The 6000-nt window shown below is 34.8% G+C and overlaps 1 non-coding gene across 1 annotated transcript; it reads left to right on the forward strand.

Moving 5' to 3' along the window:
• Positions 1-1214: 1214 nt before the first annotated feature.
• On the forward strand, positions 1215-1296 carry TRNAS-GCU (transfer RNA serine (anticodon GCU)). The gene has a single exon. It is a non-coding gene; the product is annotated as a tRNA-Ser (tRNA).
• The last annotated feature ends 4704 nt before the right edge of the window (positions 1297-6000 follow it).

The following is a 6000-nucleotide window of genomic DNA, read 5'->3' on the forward strand; positions in this document are numbered from 1 at the left end:
ATAAAGAATTGATTTAAAACAAGACAAGTGGTGTCAGAAAATCCTTCTTTATTTGTGCCAGCAAGATGAGGTGGCCGAGTGGTTAAGGCGATTGACTTCACTTCACTTCACTTTACTTATGAAGCATTATTTGTAAAAATTCCTTTTCCAAGCCAACAATTCCAAACCGACGAGGATTGGATTTGAACCCATGCGTGCAGAGCACAATCCATTGTGCTCTGCATTCATGGGTTCCAATCCCATCCTCGTCGGTTTGGAATTGTTTGCTTGGAAATGGAATTTTTGCAAATAACGCTTCATAAGTGAAGCTGACACTGAAATGTCAAAAATAAACTAATTCAATTAAGAAATCTACTTCAATGAACAATGCTTTTCATTAAAGACATACATAGAACACACTTAGTGAAAATATACCATTACTGTTATAGTAGAAGTCGTAGAAGTCATGTCATTTAGTGAAAATCTAAGCCAAATGTGTGTGTTATGATTTTTTGTCGTTTGTGATGGATCAACATGATGGTGTAGTAGTTCACAAATATAGGTTACGTTTAAAGTAAAGTAAATGTTCTTTAAGCAAAGGCTCACTTGAAAGAGGACTTGCTAACAAGCCTGTGATATTGCTGAGAACACAACCAACAATGTATAAAGAAATGATTTAAAATATGACAAGTGGTGTCAGACAACTCATCTTTATTTGTGCAAGAAAGACGAGGTGGCCGAGTGGTTAAGGCGATGGACTGCTAATCCATTGTTTTCTGCACGCATGGGTTCAAATCTTGTCGGTTTGGAATTTTTTCCTTGAAAATGGAATTTTGCAAATAATGCTTCATAAGTGAAGCTGACACTCAAATGTCAAAAATAAACTAATTCAATTAAGAAATATACGTCAATGAACAATGCTTTTCATTAAAGACATACATAGAACACATTTAAGGAAAATCTACCATTACTGTTATAGTAGAAGTCATGTCATTGGCCAAATGTGTATGTTATGATTTTTTGTCGTTTGTGATGGATCAACATGATGGTGTAGTAGTTCACAAATATAGGTTATGTCTAAAGTAAAATAAATGTTCTTTAAGCAAAGGCTCACTTGAAAGGGGACATGCTAACAAGCCTGAGATATTGATGAGAACACAACCAATAATGTATAAAGAATTGATTTAAAGCAAGACAAGTGGTGTTAGAAAACCCTTCTTTGTTTGTGCCAGAAAGACGTGGTGGCCGAGTGGTTAAGGCGATGGACTGCTAATCCATTGTGCTCTGCACGCATGGGTTCAAATCCCATCCTCGTCGGTTTGGAGTTGTTTGCTTGGAAATGGAATTTTTGCAAATAATGCTTCATAAGTGAAGCTAACACTCAAATGTAAAAAATAAACTAATTCAATTAAGAAATCTACTTCAAAGAACAATGCTTTTCATTAAAGACATACATAGCACACATTTAGTGAAATCTACCATTACTGTTATAGTAGAAGTGATGTCATTGGCCAGATCTGTAAATTATGATTTTTTGTCATTTGTGATGGATCAACATGATGGTGTAGTAGTTCACAAATATAGGTTACGTTTAAAGTAAAATAAATGTTCTTTAAGCAAAAGCTCACTTGAAAGTGGACTTGCTAACAAGCCTGTGATATTGCTGAGAACACAACCAACAATGTTTAAAGAATTGATTTAAAATATGACAACTGGTGTTAGAAAACCCTTCTTTATTTGTGCCAGAAAGATGAGGTGGCAGAGTGGTTAAGGCGATGGACTTCACTTCACTTCACTTTACTTATGAAGCATTATTTGCAAAAATTCCATTTCCAAGCAAGCAATTCCAAACCGACGAGGATGGGATTGGAACTCATGCATGCAGATCACAATCCATTGTGCTCTGCATGCATGGGTTCCAATCCCATCCTCGTCGGTTTGGAATTGTTTGCTTGGAAATGGAATTTTTGCAAATAATGCTTCATAAGTGAAGCTAACACTTAAATGTCAAAAATAAACTAATTCAATTAAGAAATCTACTTCAATGAACAATGCTTTTCATTAAAGACATACATAGCACACATTTAGTGAAAATCTACCATTACTGTTATAGTAGAAGTCATGTCATTGGCCAAATGTGTATGTTATGATTTTTTGTCGTTTGTGATGGATCAACAAGATGGTGTAGTAGTTCACAAATATAGGTTATGTCTAAAGTAAAATAAATGTTCTTTAAGCAAAGGCTCACTTGAAAGGGGACATGCTAACAAGCCTGTGATATTGATGAGAACACAACCAATAATGTATAAAGAATTGATTTAAAGCAAGACAAGTGGTGTTAGAAAACCCTTCTTTATTTGTGCCAGAAAGACGAGGTGGCCGAGTGGTTAAGGCGATGGACTGCTAATCCTTTGTGCTCTGCACGCATGGGTTCAAATCCCATCCTTGTTGGTTTGGAGTTGTTTGCTTGGAAATGGAATTTTTGCAAATAATGCTTCATAAGTGAAGCTAACACTCAAATGTCAAAAATAAACTAATTCAATTAAGAAATCTACTTCAAAGAACAATGCTTTTCATTAAAGACATACATAGCACACATTTAGTGAAATCTACCATTACTGTTATAGTAGAAGTGATGTCATTGGCCAGATCTGTAAGTTATGATTTTTTGTCATTTGTGATGGATCAACATGATGGTGTAGTAGTTCACAAATATAGGTTACGTTTAAAGTAAAATAAATGTTCTTTAAGCAAAAGCTCACTTGAAAGTGGACTTGCTAACAAGCCTGTGATATTGCTGAGAACACAACCAACAATGTATAAAGAATTGATTTAAAATATGACAACTGGTGTTAGAAAACCCTTCTTTATTTGTGCGAGAAAGATGAGGTGGCCGAGTGGTTAAGGCGATGGACTTCACTTCTCTTCACTTTACTTATGAAGCATTATTTGCAAAAATTCCATTTCCAAGCAAACAATTCCAAACCGACGAGGATGGGATTGGAACCCATGCATGCAGAGCACAATCCATTGTGCTCTGCATTCATGGGTTCCAATCCCATCTTCGTCGGTTTGGAATTGTTTGCTTGGAAATGGAATTTTTGCAAATAATGCTTCATAAGTGAAGCTGACACTCAAATGTAAAAAAAAAACTAATTCAATTAAGAAATCTACTTCAATGAACAATGCTTTTCATTAAAGACATTCATAGCACACATTTAGGGAAAAACTACCATTACTGTTATAGTAGAAGTCATGTCATTGGCAAGATGTGTATGTTATGATTTTTTGTCATTTGTGATTGATCAACATGATGGTGTAGTAGTTCACAAATATAGGTTAAGTTTAAAGTAAAATAAATGTTCTTTAAGCAAAAGCTCACTTGAAAGTGGTCTTGCTAACAAGCCTGTGATATTGCTGAGAACACAACCAACAATGTATAAAGAAATTATTAAAAATATGACAAGTGGTGTCAGAAAACCCTTCTTCATTTGTGCCAGAAAGACAAGGTGGCCGAGTGGTTAAGGCGATGGACTGCTAATCCATTGTGCTCTGCATGCATCGGTTCAAATCCCATCCTCGTCGGTTTGGAGTTGTTTGCTTGGAAATGGAATTTTTGCAAATAATGCTTCATAAGTGAAGCTAACACTTAAATGTCAAAAATAAACTAATTCAATTAAGAAATCTACTTCAATGAACAATGCTTTTCATTAAAGACATACATAGCACACATTTAGTGAAAATCTACCATTACTGTTATAGTAGAAGTCATGTCATTGGCCAAATGTGTATGTTATGATTTTTTGTCGTTTGTGATGGATCAACAAGATGGTGTAGTAGTTCACAAATATAGTTTATGTCTAAAGTAAAATAAATGTTCTTTAAGCAAAGGCTCACTTGAAAGTGGACATGCTAACAAGCCTGTGATATTGATAAGAACACAACCAATAATGTATAAAGAATTGATTTAAAACAAGACAAGTGGTGTCAGAAAATCCTTCTTTATTTGTGCCAGAAAGATGAGGTGGCCGAGTGGTTAAGGCGATTGACTTCACTTTACTTACGAAGCATTATTTGTAAAAATTCCTTTTCCAAGCAAACAATTCCAAACCGACGAGGATGGGATTTGAACCCATGCGTGCAGAGCACAATCCATTGTGCTCTGCATTCATGGGTTCCAATCCCATCCTCGTCGGTTTGGAATTGTTTGCTTGGAAATGGAATTTTTGCAAATAATGCTTCATAAGTGAAGCTAACACTCAAATGTCAAAAATAAACTAATTCAATTAAGAAATCTACTTCAATGAACAAAGCTTTTCATTAAAGACATACATAGAACACATTTAGTGAAAATCTACCATTACTGTTATAGTAGTAGTCATGTCATTTGCCAGATATGTATGTTATGATTTTTTGTCATTTGTGATGGATCAACATGATGGTGTAGTAGTTCACAAATATAGGTTACGTTTAAAGTAAAATAAATGTTCTTTAAGCAAAAGCTCTCTTGAAAGTGGACTTGCTAACAAGCCTGTGATATTGCTGAGAACACAACCAACAATGTATAAAGTAATGATTTAAAATATGACAAGTGGTGTCAGAAAACCCTTCTTCATTTGTGCCAGAAAGACGAGGTGGCAGAGTGGTTAAGGCGATGGACTGCTAATCCGTTGTGCTGTGCACGCATGGGTTCAAATCCCATCCTCGTCGCTTTGGAGTTGTTTGCTTGGAAATTGAATTTTTGCAAATAATGCTTCATAAGTGAAGCTAACACTTAAATGTCAAAAATAAACTAATTCAATTAAGAAATCTACTTCAATGAACAAAGCTTTTCATTAAAGACATACATAGAACACATTTAGTGAAAATCTACCATTACTTTTATAGTAGAAGTCGTAGAAGTCATGTCATTTAGTGAAAATCTAAGCCAAATGTGTGTGCTATGATTTTTTGTCGTTTGTGATGGATCAACATGATCGTGTAGTAGTTCACAAATATAGGTTACATTTAAAGTAAAATAAATGGTTCTTTAAGCAAAGGCTCACTTGAAAGTGGACTTGCTAACAAGCCTGTGATACTGCTGAGAACACAACCAACAATGTATAAAGAAATGATTTAAAATATGACAAGTGGTGTAAGACAACTCATCTTTATTTGTGCCAGAAAGACGAGGTGGCCGAGTGGTTAAGGCGATGGACTGCTAATCCATTGTGTTCTGCACGCATGGGTTCAAATCTTGTCGGTTTGGAATTTTTTCCTTGAAAATGGAATTTTGCAAATAATGCTTCATAAGTGAAGCTGACACTCAAATGTCAAAAATAAACTAATCCAATTAAGAAATCTACGTCAATGAACAATGCTTTTCATTAAAGACATACATAGAACATATTTAAGGAAAATCTACCATTACTGTTATAGTAGAATTCATGTCATTGTACAAATGTGTATGTTATGATTTTTTGTCGTTTGTGATGGATTAACATGATGGTGTAGTATTTCACAAATATAGGTTATGTCTAAAGAAAAATAAATGTTCTTTAAGTAAAGGCTCACTTGAAAGGGGACATGCTAACAAGCCTGTGATATTGATGAGAACACAACCAATAATGTATAAAGAATTGACTTAAAACAAGACAAGTGGTGTTAGAAAACCCTTCTTTATTTGTGCCAGAAAGACGAGGTGGCCGAGTTGTTAAGGCGATGGACTGCTAATCCATTGTGCTCTGCACGCATGGGTTCAAATCCCATCCTCGTTGGTTTGGAGTTGTTTGCTTGGAAATGGAATTTTTGCAAATAATGCTTCATAAGTGAAGCTAACACTCAAATGTCAAAAATGAGCTAATTCAATTAAGAAATCTACTTCAATGAACAATGCTTTTCATTAAAGACATACATAGAACACATTTAGTGAAAATCTACCATTACTGTTATAGTAGAAGTCATGTCATTGGCCAAATGTCTATGTTATGATTTTTTGTCGTTTGTGATGGATCAACAAGATGGTGTAGTAGTTCACAAATA

This window comes from Taudactylus pleione, unplaced genomic scaffold (assembly GCF_031769625.1).
Source record: "Taudactylus pleione unplaced genomic scaffold, aTauple2 ptg000619l, whole genome shotgun sequence".
Classification (NCBI taxonomy): Eukaryota; Metazoa; Chordata; class Amphibia; order Anura; family Myobatrachidae; genus Taudactylus; species Taudactylus pleione.